The sequence below is a fragment of the Narcine bancroftii genome, chromosome 8 (assembly GCF_036971445.1).
Source record: "Narcine bancroftii isolate sNarBan1 chromosome 8, sNarBan1.hap1, whole genome shotgun sequence".
NCBI lineage: Eukaryota > Metazoa > Chordata > Chondrichthyes > Torpediniformes > Narcinidae > Narcine > Narcine bancroftii.
In genome coordinates, this window is record NC_091476.1 from 142,622,506 (window position 1) to 142,641,708 (window position 19,203).

At 41.4% G+C, this 19,203-nt stretch overlaps 1 protein-coding gene and 1 long non-coding RNA gene across 5 annotated transcripts in view; one reads left to right on the plus strand and one right to left on the minus strand.

Annotated features, from left to right (window-relative positions):
* Positions 1 to 19,203, minus strand: part of LOC138741291 (uncharacterized) — a 181,403-nt gene that overhangs the window by 159,176 nt on the left and 3,024 nt on the right. Inside the window, exon 2 of the long non-coding RNA XR_011343435.1 lies at positions 3,009 to 3,069. This is a non-coding gene — a long non-coding RNA (uncharacterized lncRNA). The remainder of the gene's footprint in view (positions 1 to 3,008; positions 3,070 to 19,203) is intronic.
* Positions 1 to 19,203, plus strand: part of LOC138741290 (sestrin-1-like) — a 96,863-nt gene that overhangs the window by 4,608 nt on the left and 73,052 nt on the right. The gene's annotated exons all lie outside the window — the stretch shown is intronic.

The following is a 19,203-nucleotide window of genomic DNA, read 5'->3' on the forward strand; positions in this document are numbered from 1 at the left end:
TTTTAAATTTTTTAAAATTTTTGCACTGTCATATCAATAGCAAAATCCACAAATGATCATCAACAATATATACATAGTGACATTTTTTTCTTTCCTCCACTTCCTCTCTCCCTTTCTCCACCCTCATAAAAAATCAGTAAATGATAAAACACTTAAAACAAAGAAATAACCAAAAAAAAGGAAAAAAAATTGTATTGTTCACTTTCACATATTTAAATCTTATTCTGCTCATAATTATGTTGTTTTACGAGATGGGGGTTTGTGGTCGGCATTCTCCGACATATTTTATGTATGGTTCCCAAATTTGTTCAAATAATGTACACTTGTCTTTCAGATTGTATGTATTTTTTTTTAATGGAATGCACTTGTTTATTTCTGTATACCACTGTTGTATTTTAAGGTTTGTTTCCAATTTTCAGGTTGTCATAATACAATTTTTGGCTACTGCAAGCGCTACCGTAATAAATTTTATTTGGGCTTTGTCTAATTTTAGTCCTAATTTTTTGTCTTTTATATTATGTAACAGAAACATTTTTAGATCTTTTGGTATATTATTTTTTGTGATTTTGTTTAATATTGGGTTTAGATCTTGCCAGAAAGTTTTTACTTTTGAGCATGTCCAAATTGCAAAAAACAGATTGGAACAACATTACATGCAACGAAAACATCTATCCGAATCTTTCTGTTTCTTGATCCTATCTCTTCTCCCCCACAGCTGGTTAAAAGCTGAGCACGGTCAACTTGTGTGTGTCTTGTGGGGATGTATAGTATTGAGTTCTGATTCAGATTGTCTATAAATGTTTAATCCTGATAATTTGTACTCTAAGTGGAACACCATGTTGCATTGAGCTGGACCAAACTAATTATCTGCTCCCTGGAGATTGTCGGGCCTTTAAAAGCATTCCAATTGACATGAAACAGAAATGTATAATTCCCCACAATTAAGAGCCTTGAGTGTTTGTGCATTTTTTGTACCAAAACGTGCTTTTAGTCCAGTGTTCCAAAGCCAATTTTGGACTTTGTTACAGTGCTTGAAGTTGATAACTTGTCAACACAGAAACAAATGTCAGTTATTTATTCCTTTGAACTTGCTGCACCAATCAAAATGACCCATCCTCTAGCTCGTACTCATTCTCTCCATGTATTCCTTGATTGATGCTCCTTGTCCAGATATCTAGCTCCTCGTTGAATATATTCAACATCTTGGCCTCTGCATTCAACTGGAGAGTTCCCATGGGTTCACCACCCTTTAGCTCCTTTTAAGCTGCAAAACTGCAGAGTTCCCAGAGACATGATCTGTCTTAGGTGGCTGGCTTGCATGCTCACACAGAACCGAAAAAAGCTGTCAAAGATGCTCCACTGCTGAGACCTTCTACCTAGGTGGATAAAAGATGGTCTAGACCCCCTCCCCAATCCACCTTGCAATTCTTTCACACGGAGCTCGAAAGGCTTTCAATCTCCATGTAAAAGGGGCTTTTGTTTGAGAAAATGTCTCCTTTTTATCCTGTCTTCAACCAGATCATGAGACTGATCCCAGATTATGGGCCCAACAACTGGGGGAAATGTTCTCTTTGCACCCTGTCTTTCGAGCCCCTTTATAATTATGTACATATCAATATGGTCTCATTTGTCTACACACCAATGAGTACAGGCGTGGTTGACTTGATCTTTCCTTGTGGTCCCAGGGTAGCCTGTGAAACATTGTACTAAACACTAGCGTGCTCTGACAATGGCAGTATATTGTACAGAACAAGAAATGCACAATGCCTGTACAGGTATGGCATAGGGTGTACCTCTTTAATCTGGTGGCATGGGGACTTGGCCATTGCTGGGCCACAGAAAATTCTGGGAAAACAGAAATTGACCCCTAAGGGTCAATGTAAACATAAAAGCTTAAAACAGGTATAATAGTGTGGGGCAGAACAGTTAGCTTAGTGGTTAACGCAATGCCTTTACAGCGCCAGTGATGGAGGTTTGAGTCCCGCGCTGTCTGTAAGGAGTTTGTACTAACGACGGCAGATTCACGTGCTTGATGTGGACCATGGGAATTGCTGGACCACAGAGTGCCGGATAAGGGAGGTACAACCTGTATCCATAAACCCCTATATAATTGTAATAAGGTGGCCTTCCTTCCAAACCCAAAGGAAGGGTCAGCAGGGGAAAGGCTCAGGCCTGAAACATCTGTTCTACATCTTTGCCTCTAATAGAAGCTGCAAGACCAGCTGACTTCCTCCAGCATTTGTGTTTTGACTATAATTAGAGCATCTGCAAAAGTTTGTGTGTTAACTCCAACACAGCATGCGCCTTCTCTCCTTGTCGCAGCTATACTTGCCGTAACTCCTGCAAATTGACAAACACCCCTTGCTGGATCAACACATCTCTGACCTCAACATTTACTTAATTTTCTATCTGTATTTTCCTACCAAGGTTGATAACTTTGCATTTAACCAAATTGTATTACATTTTCCCAATTTATTTGAAGCCTCTTTGCATTCTCCTCAATCCCACAGCATTTCATAGCCAAACATAAATGCTCTATTTGATTCCTTTACTGAAAGCATGGATGTATATCATGAATAGTAGGGAATCCAAACATTAATCCTTGGGACTAGTCACAGTCAGCTCTGTAAAATGGCATCTAAACTTCTGGTTAATTTAATTAAAAGTAAGTACACTCTTCTGCAAGTCATAATTTTTGTCTTCCAGTTCCTGTATTTCTTGCATATTTTTCATTGCCTGTCCACCGTCACACATTTCAGTAAATCTCTCCTTGTATTTGTCACTAAATCACTCTTGGATATAGTGCCCTTGTTTGGAAGGGAACTACTTTTTGTCTTCATTAATTACATTTTCACTTAACCATATCACCATTTACGGAGCGGAAACAGGCCATGTTGGCCTTTCGAGTCCGCACCGGTTCACTGATTTTGTGCGCCCTCTTCAGGCATTGGTCCCGGTAGATCTTCATTCAATAACGATTCCTGTAACATTTTGATAAAGAATCGTACCTTGGTTTTTGCTGCTTTGATTTTTTTTCATCATTCTCTTCTGTAAATTCCATTGTGAAACCTGGAGAGGAAAAAGAAATGCCCTTACCCCTGCCCCAATGTCTTTGGTGTCTCCTGCCTTGCATGAATTTCTGTTGTTTCCTCTCAATACATTGGAACCATAAGAACAGCAGAAAGGATCATTGGAATGTACCTCCAAGACCACCTCTTTCCCTCCTCACCCCCAATCCAAATCACTGGGATTATTGTGCAAAGAATGCTCTCAAATTGTTGAAGACTTCTACCACCTCACACATGACATTTTTATTTAAAATTTAAATTTAGACTTTCAGCACAGAAACAGACCATTTCAGCCCACAAGCCCCTGCCACCCAATTAACTTACAACCCATGGTATTTTTCGAACAGTGGGAGGAAACCTGAGACCCCGGGGAAATCCCACACAGACACAGGGAGAACGTACAAACTCCTTACAGACTGCATGGGACTCAAACCCGGTTACTGGCGCTGTAACACCATTGCGCTAACTGCTATGCTAACCATACTGCCCTTCCAGCTACTCCTGTTGGGAAAGAAATGCAGAATTATCAGAGCCAGTACCACCAGGGCCGAGGAATAACTTCTTCCCATGGGCAGTGAGAATGCTGAACGACTGATAAATTGCTCATACAAACACTCTGCTAACAGTTATTTAACAATAATATTACTATTTGTATATACTGTATATCGTTTGTATGTGTGTTATACTTGCACCGAGGACCGGAGATTGCTGTTTGTTAGGTTGTACAGTCAAATGATAAATGAACTTGAACATGAAACACAGGTTTTATAGCCTTGTGCAAGTAGTTTTTCTTGAGTTGATAATTCTGAATTACCTGCATGTTCAAGGTAAATGGTAGAGGTCAAAGAAACCTCAGCTATGTGCTTGTAGACTTCAGTAATTGGCAATGATTGATGGAGCAGCATCCCTTAATTCTCCATTCATGAATAGCATAGGTAGGTTTGGCCTGATAATTCATGTGTCAGAGATGTGAGCAATATTTTCAATGTCTTGCTTTTTCAGTAACTATGCATACATGATGAATTAATCCCAGATGTATTGGAGGCAGAATTTTAAAGAAGAAATCGAAACCGGAGTCGGCCATCTGGCCCAACGAGCATGCTCTGCCACTCAATGAGATCATGACTGATCTGATAATAGCTCATCTCCCAATCCTTAATTTCCCCGAATCCCTTAATTCCTCACTGTATGTGTATCTATGTCTTAAATATATTTAATGAGCTTCAATGGGCAGTGAATTCCACAGATTCACTACCTTCTGGGATAAGCAGTTCCTCCTCATCTCCATCCTAAATCTACTACCCTGAATCTTGAGGCTATGTCCCCTAGTTCTGGTCTTCCCCATCAATGGAAACAACTTACCTACCTCATTCTCTTCTACACCTTTCATAATTTTTGTATGTTTCTATCCGATCCCCTCTCATTGTTCTGAATTTCAGAGAGTACAGTCCAAACTACTCAATCTAACACTCTCACCTTTGGAATCAACCTGATAAATCTCTGCACCACCTCCAAAGCCAGTGCATCCTTCCTCATGGGGTGGTTTGGTTCACCACTGATTTGCCTTTCTGAAGGGATTCCATATTGTCATGTGAGGAGGGCACTAAAATGATTTTTTTTAAAATATCTGCTTGGGTTCCTTAAAATTCCAAAAGGATGATTTGGAATGTTTGGAGCCAAGAATCCTCAAGTCGAGTATATTGTCATCAGATTGTACAAGTATTGTACAATTTGACAAGTGTTCTCTAGTCCTTGGCGCAAAGCATACAGACACACAAACATACAGACTATCAATACATATGCAGGATACTTATTTCATCTATATAAACATTTTTTTAAAATGTTTTCTTCATATGAGAGTCTCAGATGATTAGTGGGAGCAGTTCTTTTGGTTGTTCCGTGTTCTCACTCCATGGAAAGAAGCTGTTCCTCGAGTTAATGGTGCTACTTGTATTAAGAAATAACTGAAATAATTTACAACAATGATGAAAGGTTTTGTCCAGGAGCAATTGAGCTACTTCCCCATTTTACATTTGTTATGACTACAGGAACAACTGGTCCAAGTTGACCAATTTGTCTTTTCCTGGTTGCAGGTGCAGCTGAAGGAAGGCCCTGTCAATTCGTGATTACTTATTCTATCAGCTTTGCAGCTGAACTTACTTAGAGGGACGTGTGTTGCAGTTGGATTTGTAATCCTGGAACAAAGCTTGAGAGACAGGAATTCAAATCTCAATAGCAACTACATTCCATAAAATAATCTGACACTTTAAATTAGCAATGGACTTAAATATTCAATCAATTAAATTATTTTAAAAGGTTTGCTGAGGAAATGACAGTCATAAAACCATAGAATATTACAGCACAGAAATGGGCCCCTTCTGGTCTGTGCTGAACCATTTTGTTTTGCCTAGTCCCATTGACCTGCACCCAGTCCATAGCCCTTCATACCTCTCCCATCCATGCACCTGTCCAAATTCTTCTTAAATGTTAAAATTAAGTCCACATTCTCCAATACTGCTGGCAGCTCATTCCACACTCCCACCACTCCCTGAAGAGGTTCTCCCTAAATTTTTCCTCCTTCACTCTTAACCCATGTCCCCTTGTTTGTATCTCACTACCCTCAGTGGGGAAAAAGGCCTATCCCCCTCATAATTTTAAATGCCGCCATCAAATCTCCCCTCATTCTTCTACGCTCCACAGCATAAAGTCCTAACCTATTTAACTTTTTCCTGTCATTTAGTTGAATTTCAGGCAAGATCCTAGTGAATTCTCTCTGCACTCTTTCTATTGATGTCTTTCCTGTAGTTAGGTGACCAAAACTTCACACAATACTCCAAATTTAGCTTCACCAATGTCTTGTACAACTTTACCATAACATCCTGACTCCTATACACAATATTTTATTTATAAAAGCCAATATGCCAAAAGCTCTCTTTACAACCCTATCAATATGTGATGTCACTTTCAGGGAAATATGTATCTGTATTCCCAGATCCCTCTGTTCTACTGCACTCCTCAGTGCCCTGTCATTCTCTCTATATGTCCTTTCTTGGTTTGTCCTTCCAAAATGCAGCACCTCATACTTGTCTGCATTAAATTCCATCTGCCATATTTCAGCCCATTTTTCCAGCTGATCTTCTCCTTTATTGAAGGCTGATCCAAGTTGGCTGGTTCCGGGCCATTGTCCTTCACATTTGGCTTCTACTCTTTATGCCAGGTGTCTCCAAACTTTTTATACCATTGATTTTCCCCCCCACCCATGCATGGAATCCTGGCACTGGATGGGGTATGGAAGCACTGGACAGCAAGGGGTGTGGTTGCTAACAAAATACAGTATATGCTTGAGTAATACTCGATCCAATGTTGAAGTTAACTCCCTATTTTTGGCCTCAGCCTCATGCCCATCTTTTCTGATGTTCCGACCATGGATCCTCGCCCTCCCAACACTTGCCCATCCAAAGTTCTGACTGCGGATCCTTGCCACTGCTGCACCCCCCCCATCCGAACTCCTGACCGTAGATCCCTGCCCATCCGAACTTCTGACTGCAGATCCTCGCCACTGCTGCATCCCTATGTGAAACCTTGACCGCGAATCCTCACCACGATACCTGCCCATCTGAACTCACGACCAAAGATCTTCACCACCCCCCTGTTGCCACTGATCTGAACTCCCAACGGTGGATCATTCCTCTGAATCCTGCTCATCTGAACTCCCAACTACCGTTCCTCACCCTGGTGTCGTTTGAGCTACCGATGTCCCAACCATGATCATAGCACCCAGTCCCATCCATTTGCTCTCCCTGTGTTTTGAACAATGCAGGTACTCATGAGGTCAAATGTTTGACCAGTGCAAAAATCTACCCTCCCTTTTCTCCCCAAAAGAGTTGTTAAAAAAAATTCAATGATTACTTGTGTATAGAACATGAACCTGTTTCCATCTTCCCGTTCGCTCTAGATAAGGCTGAAATCAAATATAGCATGGCAGCTTCCAAAGCCTACCCTCGCGAGTGGTTGGTCAACACTGCCATTTGCGCTATTTTCAATTGACACTGCCCCTCTTCCCCCCCCCCCCCCCCAAAACCAGCACAATCGACCCTGTGGATGGTCCCATCGATCCCCAGGGGTCGGTATCGATGCCTTTGGAGATCTCTGGTTGAGGCTGTTAAATGCAAGGAGATAAAAGTGTAACCAAGCTTGGTGAAGAATGTAATTAAAATGTGTGAATCTTTTTGGAGTTGATAAGCATTTTCATTTTGAAAAAAATAACCTGAAGCAACCATAGTTTAAAGTGAGTGGGCTAGAATAACAAGTTCTGAAGAACTTTAGACCTTAACTGATGACTTTCTCTTGCCACTGCTGGCTGACCTGTCAGTATTTTATGTTCTTGTTCTTGCATCTGCAGTTTTCTTTTAGCTTTTAAGAGATCATGACTCTGAATCCCATTGGCAAAGGTTCAGTGGCTCCAAAGTGTGCTTTAAAATTGCTTCATTGATTGTAAAAATAGTCATGCATCAGTTGACATCCACGATATGTTCTGTGAAATAGGACGTTATGTGATGTGAACGTTGTGTGAACACCATATATACTTGGTAAAGCTACATAGGATACTGTATTGACTAGCTAGCCAAGATTCAGTACACATACAGTACTGTATTTCAGCTAATGTTTAGGTAATATATGGGTTAAGTAGGTTAATACTGTCCAAATACTGTATACACAATAATCTTCTTCTTTGGCTTGGCTTCGCGGACAAAGATTTATGGAGGGGGTAAATGTCCACGTCAGCTGCAGGCTCGTTTGTGGCTGACAAGTCCGATGCGGGACAGGCAGACACGGTTGCAGGGGAAAATTGGTGGGTTGGGGTTGGGTGTTGGGTTTTTCCTCCTTTGCCTTTTGTCAGTGAGGTGGGCTCTGCGGTCTTCTTCAAAGGAGGTTGCTGCCCGCCGAACTGTGAGGTGCCAAATACCTTGTAAATAAACACCACTGTATTCATAGACTAATATATAATCTGCACTTGCCACAATTGGAGCTTGCAGGTCTAACAGTGTTGGGTGAGTCTGGAGGTTGAGATACACGTGTTGCATGTGGGAAGCTATTGCATTCCCTATGTCTGGTTACTTCCTCTACGTCCCTTTCTCCAATCGGGATTTCTGCCCTCTATTATAACTTCATGGGACCACGGCGAGTATGCAGGATGTGACTGTACTTTGGGGGATCCTGAACCATGATAAGGACGCAAAGTCCTTCTTTTCCTAATCGAAACAATTTTTTGTTTGTGTGTTGAGATTTAATCCCAAAACTTGGTGCTCCCATGCTTTTGCAGTGTGATTTGTCGCGTGTATAGAAATGGAACTCATTTGGCACAAGGTCCAACAGACAATGGAGATGAATGATCTGCTCTGGTCATGTTGAAGGTTCACGTCTGTCCAAATAACTCTGATAGCTTTCACCTCTAAAGAGGGATTTATTGTGGCAGGCACAGTTTTGAATTAAAAATTAGAATATGCTTTGAGGGTTCTAATTAAATATTAGCTTGGGTTGTGAATAAAGTCTGTGTTGGTATTGCTGAGTCAAGGCTTGAACAGTAACTAACTTAGTTTAGAAGATGTGATGTGCATTTTTACTGAAATATCAGAATTGGGCTTTCCCTTCAGTTCCACATCCTCTTGTGCTAAAACTTTTCAGTCCTGCTTCAGTAAGAGATGGTGACTAATATTTCTTTGGGATTCTCCACTGTTATAACTTTCGTAAAGCATGAGAGTCTGTGCAGCTGCGGGAGCGTTGGAGGCGAATCCACGGACACTCAGTGACTCTGAAGGGACTCTCTTGCTTCTCTTACTATAAGGGGCGCCAAGCAACACTAACAGACACTCTTTTGCTGCCTTGCAGCAGGCAGACGTTAAAGTATATAACGTATATTACATTTTTAATGTATTATTATGTGACAATAAAATGAACCTTAATAATCCCAAGACAAAATTTTCACCCCAAGTATTTTTTTTTAAATTTTAGTATGGGGAATGAAGTTGTCTGTGTGGGTTCTTGAAATGGTCTTGAATGGGCTCAGAACCCCAACTCCTTTAGACTTTGGAAAGGGTTGTAGTCTAGCTCAGTTAGTTGCACTCCAAGGCAATGTGTGTATTGAAACCTCCATTACTTGTATGCAGACTTTCTGAAGGTGTCATCCTTCTGATGAAACATTAAACAGTGTCTATCAGGTAGACAAGATTTTGTGGCACAATTTTGAGAAGGACAAGGAAATTATCACTGACTTACTATCTAATTCTGATGCCTCGATCAACATCACCTGGAAGAATCACATTGTTTAGTCATTATCTCGTTTGTTTGCTTCAGTATTGATGAGAGGGCTGGCGCCTATTGGGTAGGACTTGTTTGAAGCATTCGTTAAAGTTAGCATTGTGAAAGGAGCTAAATTAATGTTTATTGCAGTAGTCACTGATTAGCTTTAGCCACACTGTCTGGACGTGCGTGCAGTCGAGTAGGAATGGAGCTTTGTTCTGCATTATGCATTAGTTCAAAGTACTAGCAGTGGCCTGAATGCAGTATTCCTTGCACCCTCCATGCACCGTGGCTGTAACATGTCCTGTTCCCAGAATGCACTACAATTCTTCAAGGTCATTTCCCCCATCTGCCCAACTGGAGACTGCTACACACCAGAGAGTTCTACCTGCCAGAAGGGTGTGCGCAGTAGATGCAGAGAATCCCTACAGTCACCTATAGGTGCCTCACCATGTCACAGACAAACACCAGTTCAAATGTATTATCCTCGGTACAAGTACAAACCGATGAATAAGCTTTCTCCAGTCCTCTGTGCAAAACCTGCAAACATACAACCAGACATGACTCGCACGTACGTGTATGCAGTTCGCATACAGTATACATATATTTTTTTAAATTTTTTAAGAAATACTAGAAGTAGTTCACCACCACCTCTGCTCATAGGGATTGGACAATAAATGCTGTCCTTGCCATAATCTCTTGAATAATTATTTTTTTAAACATCTACAGACCACTAAATGTTGAGGGAGACTTTTGAGTAGGGTTTTGACCTGCTTCAGATAGCTGCACAAACATCACTGTTTGACATGGATCTTCAGCACCTATTTACCCTGCCACCTCACCACCGTATCTGGTGATGAGATTGGGAGTAATTTGGAGGCGTAGGTCGAAAGGACTGCTTCAGAGGCCACAAGAATGGCTGTGGAGTAGAAGTTGATTGATTAACTTGGAATACCCGGCTTGTTTTGGTGGTGAGCCTCAGTCAAGGACTAAAAGATAAATCTGGCTCACTAATACTACTTGAGTTAGATATCTGCCCTGTGACTTCAAACAATGGTCTCAAAACAGCCAAATGAGAAACTTGAGCACAATTAAGGGTGGTTGTTAAATACTGACCTTGCTAGTAGCACCCACTTCCTGTTTAGACCCATTTGTATAAAGGTGTTCTTCATCAACTTGATGCCTCTTGTTATTTCAACTCACCAGGGGATTTGAACTGTAGTTACTGGTATGCTGTTCCTGGTTACAAGAGTAACTATGCTGCAAAGCGTTAGTTCTAGAGGGAGGCCAAATGACAGGAAATCTGGATCTAAGCAAGACTTTGAGCAGTTGTGCATCCAAGGCGGCAGTAAAGTTGCACATCAGTACTCTAATGAGCCGCACATTATTATTCACAACCAGATAATTGTGCTGCACAGAAGTACAGGCCCTTTGTGGTCACATCAGTCATCAACCACTCATTCCACTAATCTTTCTTCCTGTGTTCCTATCACCTCTCCCACACTTGCATGCTGGGGATGACCTCTGGAGAGCTCGGGCCAGAAATGTCGGTTATATAATCTTTACCTCCTACGGATGCTCAAGACCTGCTGAGATCCTCCAGCATTTGTTTTTTTTTTAAATCTATCATCTGAGTCTGCACACTTTTGTGTTTCTCTGCACCCAGGGTTTTGTACAAAAGTTAGTAAACCACTGTCTATCTCTGCTAAGTAAAGATTCTTGTAGCAAGTAAAACACTTCCCAAGAAGTGGTGACTATATTTTATACAAACAAGGCTTATTGGAGTTTGAGACCTCATCACAAATAGATTGTAGTAAAAGAATATTCCTTTGGTATTTTAGTCAATAAACATTCATTTGGCACATGGCAATCATTCATCCACTTAAGGAGATGCTAGGGCAGTTGGCTAATAGTTTAAAGCAATGGTTCTCAACCTTTTTCAGTCTAAAGCTCACTTGGCTTCTGGCATAACACGCCATGGTCCACTCGTGGCAATGACAGTGATATTTTCAAGTCCAAGGCAGCTCTGTAAAAAACACATCTTTATCTAATTTAAATTATTTTATCTTAACATACTTGGAAGGCTGCTGTGGCCGTGGCCCATTGGTTGTGAATCACCGGTTTAAAGCAGTATAAACTCTGCTTTTGGGAAGGAGGAGGTCATGAGGAAAAATGAGTTTAGACATTCCTGAGCTTGGGGCATTGACAGCCATAACTTCAGTTACCAAAAGTGGGTTGGATGAATAGTACAGTTGGAGTGGTGATCTGATCTCTGGACTATATAGATCCTCTTCCTCTGTGCTGGGAGGAAAAGAGGGGCAAGCCCATGGAAGAGTTTCAGAGTTGGCAAAATTGAATGACAAGGACACCCCAATTTTAATTTTTTTGCTCTGCACACACCACATGCATTCCTTTGGTTATCCTGGCCTAATGGTCAGGATCTGTCATTCAGTCTGAAATTTCTTCCTACTGTCCAACTGTAGTGTTGTAGTATTAAATGTGGCAGGTCCATGACATTAAGGGACAGCTCGCACCAATGAAAATCAAACTTTGCCCACAGCTTTTTAATAAAACAGGCCAAGCTTCTTTGAGAAGCTTCTTGGGGTGGCACTCTTAGTGCAACGCTGTTAAAGCACCAGCGACCCGTGTTCAAATCCAGCGCTGTATGTAAGGAGTTTTTTCGTCTGCGTGAATTTCCTTCAGGTCCTCTGGTTTCCTCCCACTCTTCAAAAAATGGGGGGAAGGTGGGTTTGTAAGTCAATTGGATGTCATTTGGCGGCACGGGCTCATGTGTTGAAAGGGTCCATTATATTTTATGTCTGTGTGTCTTAAGATATTCCCATGAAGATTTTGTCTTTAAAGAGATTAGACCAAAACCATCTAAAAAACATTTATAATCTAAAACTTGTAAGGAATAGTTGAAAAGACTGTCAATATTTGATACATTCTATAATTACACACAAATGTTTAATGTATGTCAACACTGATAACCTCTGCAAACACTGCTCTGGAACTGTGCTAATCTAGTAGAGGGTACTTGAGAGAACATTATATTCTTAACCTGCTGATAAAGATTCTAAAAGTGAAATGTACAATTTTTAATGTTTTGAGTGAGAATATCCCTCTAGTAATTTTATCGTGTGGTTAAAAGGTCGATAAGATCTTATCTGATCAAATTACACATTTGCTCATGGAATAAATTTAGTTTTAATTTTTTTTAATGAAAATTTAGACAGACAGCACGGTAACAGGCCATTTTGGCCCATGAGTCCAGCTGTCCAATTTGTATCCAATGAACCTACACCCTGGTACGTTATGAATGGTAGGAGGAAACCAGAACCCCTGGAGAAAACCTACCCAGACAAGGGGAGAAAGTACAGACAGCGTGGGATTCGAACCCTGGTCCTGATAGTTGGTGCTGTAAAGATGCCACTCCAACTGTGCCACCCAAGTGACGGGTTTTTTCTCCTTGCAAGTTTGGGGCAGGGAAGACAATTTGTCCCATAGTTCCACAAAGTTGTCATGTAATGAAAAAATGTTTTGATTTATAAAAAAAAAAATCTACTCTAGCATCTCAAATATTTGCTTCACATTGGGAGAAATTTACTCCAATTCTCTGTCCCACAAGCTGCAGATTAAGTTGCTCTAACTCTGTAGCTGAGCCAGAGCCTTCATGCTTTGTGTCCTTTGTCGAGTTTGAGGCTTGGCGTCTGTTTGTCCCCAAGGCCACCAGTTTACACCTCAGCAATATCGCTTCTCTTCCAAAATGAGAGATTACACAAGTCCAAAGCTGATGGGGTGTTGGGACTTGAATTCAAGTTTTGGATCCCTTTGAGTTTACCAATCATGTGATCAGGGGTGTATTGTGATAGTTCTGTGGAGGTAACAGAGCTTAGGTGAATAATGATGATTCTGGTTTTTGTGGGCTGTTTTGCAGTGGAAATACCTTGAAGAAGGGCTTCAACCCGAAATGTTGATTATGAATCTTTACCTTCTCTGGACATTGCAAGACCTGCTGAGTTTCTCCAGCATTTGTCTTTTTCCTGCATTGGGAATGAAACGGTGGCTGTTGGAATGCCCACATGTGCCAGTGAGGTGGAGATGGACAGCCACTGAGTTCTTGAGCCTGTACTGTGTTTCAGTCATCTGATGGTGACCTCAACTTCGCTAACCATTCACCCACTACTTTAAAAGCCTTTAAAATACTCTGCTCTCTTGCTCTACTCTGAGAAAGCGATTTAAAGATGCCCAACATCTAACAGACAATTCATTAGACTTTAATTTTTATAGTGATGCCAGGTTCTGGGTTCTCTTGTGGCCTTCTCTTCAAGATCTCATGTTTCTGAATCTCTGATCTCCAGAAATCAGTCAATTGAAGAGTTGAAGAGTATTTGATGTTGAAGCATACCTTGTGTTGTATAAAAGCAAACAGTCCTTGAGACATTGCTGCTTGAGTTTTCAACAGCATTTCTTTAGATTTTAATCACTCAATCCAAAAAGCTACGATTTCAAAACTCTTAAATGCATAGTTTACAAAATATACTAATTTTAAGTTGAATTGGAAATCCTGAATATTTGAGTATTTCCAGGCTTTTTTGGTTTGGTTTCAACAACTGACCTGCATTTCCCAAATTTGTCCCTCTGCCTTCCAATGGCACTTATTCACTGATCGGCTCTTTAAACAGGGCACTCCGGCCTTGTCCTAGCAGGGAGATATTTCCTTTTCCTTGTCTCCTTCCCCCACCTTTCACCAACTGAAAATCCTCGTTGTGGGTTGAAGATGGGCTCCTTCCACAGACCTGCAAAAGCTTCCAGCAGTTTCTTAAACTTGCAAAGAACAGAGCAGGCCATTTGGTCCACATTACCACAACTCATCCTGTCTGCCTGCACATGGTCTGTACTCCATCCCCTGTCTCTTCACAAGCCGGTCTAAATGTCTTCAATGTTGCTGTCTTTTCTGCTTGCCCCACCTCCCTGGCAGCACAAGAGATGGATGTGGCTTTCATTTCTCCATTGAGATAATTGTATAGGTACATGGCAGGAGGGTTATGGTCTGGGTGCAGGTCAATGGGACTGGGCAGAAGAATAGTTTGGCATAGACAAGAGGGACTGCGGGGCATGTGTCTGTGCCATAGTGTTCTATATTCCAGGCATCAACTAGTTTTAAAATAAATAAACAAGAGCCTTGCTTGTCATTAAATTCCTTTACCCCTCCCCTTAAATCTGTGTCTTCATATCTGGCATTTCCATCCTGGGGAAAATTACTGTCTTCCTCATCTATGCCAAAATATACAACAAACTTTAAGCCATGTTAAATGGTTGAAAATTTTTTTTATTTCTCATTTGTTTTTCTTGGCAGGAATGTAGTTACTCATGGAGAGATGCAGAACAGTACTGTTGACCTGTTGACTATTGAGCACCCATTTTTACACTGATATTTTCCTCCTGTTATATTTGGTCATTCAGGAAACTTGACAATAGCTGCTGGTTGCTGGATTTCCAGAGGAAACCTCGGAGAAAAGAGGGTTTTTGGAGTTTGAGCTCTGAGGAAAACGGTTGCTTTTACCTGAAACTCCAGGCCACTGCTGCCTGCACTGCAGAGAAAGAACTATTGTTGGAAACCTAGAAGGCCAGATGTTTCATGCCTTCAAACTAGAATACTGTCTTCTGATACCCTGCAGATCACCTTTAGTGAACCCATAATTGTCTTCATGGCAATACTATATGGGCAAATTATTTCTTCAATGGTCCTTTTCATTGTTGTTGTTCTTCCTTCCTCCTCCAAAGGTGCACAAAAAAAAGTTGGCTACTCAGCCCCTTAAACCTAGTCTGTCCTGCCATTCAACAGAACACAGCTGATCTCTGCCCAGGACTCCTTTCTGTGACTGGTTACATTATAAAACTGCTGTTCAATTTTCCCTGCACAGTTTCCTGAACAATATGGAGTTCTTTGCTGTTGCATCAGTTGGTTAAGTATGTAATTTCTTCTCTCCCCATCCCCAACACTTGCATTGCCACAATAACTTCTGCAGAATGGTCCAAGTTCATACCCCATTTGTAAGTTGGTTAGGTTGTACATTTAACATTGAACTTTGTCCAGTTGACAAGTTTGCTATTACATTCATTCATCATTGATTTGTTTATATACAAATAAAATGTTCTGTACAAGTGTTACACCAAGGCAGTGTATAGATGCTTTGATTGTAATACAATACAAACAGTTGCAGTATGAGCCACTTAACACCCACGATATGTTCTGTGAATCTGGGCATTATATGAGTGGACTTTGTGCGAACACCATATTACTGCATATACTTAGCAAAACTATACAGGATACTGAACTTGTGATAAATTAAAAAGTGAAAAAAATGTAGCAGTTTAAACTTTTATGTAAACATTTACTTAGCCTATATCACACACAATTTAACAAGGGGAATCAAGATCTTCCACATTACTTCTCAGCTTCATCGTGTTCCACTAGAAGAGTTTCAGATCGAATAACCTCCATTGATGAGCTGTTGCTCTGTAATGCCTGAAGGACCTGGTTGAGGCTCGTCATGGGGAGGTGTTGGCTTCTTCAGGAAGATCTCCAGTGTTGTTTGTCAGGTTTGCTTTTTCTTTTCATAAATTTCTTTATATGTAGCAAACACTACACTCAATCAGTGAAAAGTGTTCAGTGCTTGGCTCTATCTCTTTAGCAAGCTATTAAGGTCTGCAAATACTAGAGCGCATCAGATGTCCCCCAAAGTTCCTCAACATGGTTATCCAACTGCACGAAAACCAACAAGGTCGGGTCAGATACAGCAATGAGCTCTCTGAACCCTTCTCCATTAACAATGGCGTGAAGCAAGGCTGTGTTCTGGCACCAACCCTCTTTTCAATCTTCTTCAGCATGATGCTGAACCAAGCCATGAAAGACCCCAACAATGAAGACGCTGTTTACATCCGGTACCGCACGGATGGCAGTCTCTTCAATCTGAGGCGCCTGCAAGCTCACACCAAGACACAAGAGAAACTTGTCCGTGAACTACTCTTTGCAGACGATGCCGCTTTAGTTGCCCATTCAGAGCCAGCTCTTCAGCGCTTGACGTCCTGCTTTGCGGAAACTGCCAAAATGTTTGGCCTGGAAGTCAGCCTGAAGAAAACTGAGGTCCTCCATCAGCCAGCTCCCCACCATGACTACCAGCCCCCCCACATCTCCATCGGGCACACAAAACTCAAAACGGTCAACCAGTTTACCTATCTCGGCTGCACCATTTCATCAGATGCAAGGATCGACAATGAGATAGACAACAGACTCGCCAAGGCAAATAGCGCCTTTGGAAGACTACACAAAAGAGTCTGGAAAAACAACCAACTGAAAAACCTCACAAAGATAAGCGTATACAGAGCTGTTGTCATACCCACACTCCTGTTCGGGTCCGAATCATGGGTCCTCTACCGGCACCACCTACGGCTCCTAGAACGCTTCCACCAGCGTTGTCTCCGCTCCATCCTCAACATCCATTGGAGCGCTTACATCCCTAACGTCGAAGTACTCGAGATGGCAGAGGTCGACAGCATCGAGTCCACGCTGCTGAAGATCCAGCTGCGCTGGATGGGTCACGTCTGCAGAATGGAGGACCATCGCCTTCCCAAGATCGTGTTATATGGCGAGCTCTCCACTGGCCACCTCTCCAGAGGTGCACCAAAGAAAAGGTACAAGGACTGCCTAAAGAAATCTCTTGGTGCCTGCCACATTGACCACCGCCAGTGGGCTGATAACGCCTCAAACCGTGCATCTTGGCGCCTCACAGTTTGGCGGGCAGCAACCTCCTTTGAAGAAGACCGCAGAGCCCACCTCACTGACAAAAGGCAAAGGAGGAAAAACCCAACCCCAACCAACCAATTTTCCCCTGCAACCGCTGCAATCGTGTCTGCCTGTCCCGCATCGGACTTGTCAGCCACAAACGAGCCTGCAGCTGACGTGGACTTTTTTACCCCCTCCATAAATCTTCGTCCGCGAAGCCAAGCCAAAGAAGAAGGTCTGCAAATAATGTGGCCAACCCCTTAACAGTGAACCCCTTCTGCACCTGTTCTCTCATGCAGTTTCCTTTTCCCTTACCTCCTCTTCAGCTATTTGCTCTTGTTCCAGCAACTCTTTTATTAGTGTTACAAATTAACAAAATCTTATTAGCACTGACGAAGGACCAGCAGACCATGGTAAATTCAAAATAATACTTTTTATTAAACTATGAATAACATAACATTTCTAACTTGTCTCTAAACTTTAAATTTAAAACCATTACAGTTTAAGCTTGATTCTGAAAAAGTTGATTTTAAAATCAAATTTCAAACATCTTGTTGACTTCAGGATCCTTTTAAATTTCAGATCAGAAGTAATCATGAAGTACTTTTAAACATTATATTTTCAGATAAGAAAGTCTTATGGTGAGCAGTTTTCCAGAGAGATATTCTTTGAGTGTTTTCATAAGCTTTCCCCTTTCTTGTTAAGGTTCCAGAATAGTGATCTTCGTGAGGAGTTATTTCTTAAACAGGAGTGGCCATCTTTTGGGCTCAAATGAGGCTGCATCTCTTCTTAAAAGAGCAGTCGGAAGTGGTCTTAGTTATTTAAATACTATTGTGTATCTCCTATAATAAGGATAATACAAGTCTTGTCTTTCCAGGATGTCGTGTTTCTTCTCTCTTCTGATGAAAATGTCTCTCTGCATTTGGTATGTAGCTCTCTGACATGACATCGTATTATCAATGAGATCAGTCTAAATTCCTGGAAACCATGTGACTATATACTGGAATCTTTAACAGTTGCCTGGTCCAATTAAAAGGAAACCATGTGACCTTCATAACTCTGGCTTGCAGATGTCACGAATCCAAAAGATGACTTCACTTCTGAATGTATTGTATGGGTGTGTGTAACCATATTTCAAACCTATTACATTACCTAAGACATTTATAGGGAACATTAACACCGATCCATTACGGTTAGTTCCTCAGGAACCATCTCCGGGAGTTCTTCAATGTCAACATCTATGTCTAGGTTCAGGTTGATGTTTACCATGTCCACAACATCTCTGTTAATCTTTGCAATTGCATCATCTTTTTCAAATCCTTTAAAGTCATGCACATATACCGCTTTAGTTTTTTTTTCCATATGCCATTCATGCACTCTTTGGTCACATCATCCCAGGCCCTTGCAAAGTTCTTTATGCATTTGTAAATGCTGTACTCCTTCTAGAACTACATCAGTGTCTTGCCAGTGTCATCGGTTTCATCATGGTCCATTTGCGTCTGGTACGTCCCGTTCTTGTGTTCTCCGATAGGGATTTCTGACCGAACTCTATTGTAATCCTATCAGACCGCAGACAACAAACGCATATGCAGTCGGACATTGGCCAATTGGACGTTAAGCGGCACACGTCTGTATTTTGTTGGACTTTCTCTGAACAAATGGCAGTAGGAAGTCATCCATTTGGCCCTGAAGTGTTCTATCTGTCAGTAAGATTATTGACCGCTTTTTACTGCAGTTCTCTCTGAATGTTCCAAAATATATTAATTTCAGGCCTAACTCGTGGCCTGTCTCATCACAGGTCTTTGGGGTGGAAGATTCTAGAGATGCTCAACTCTCAAAATAAATTATTCCTCCCTTGATTCAAAATCCCAGGTTTGTGATTATACAGGTAATCAGTTTAATTTTTTTTAAATTTAGACATACAACATGGTAACAGACCATTTCAGCCCATGACCCATGCTGCCCAATTGACCCCAGTACATTTTGAACAGTTGGAAGAAACTGGTTCCCCCAGGGTAAAACCCACGTAGACACAGGGAGATTGTG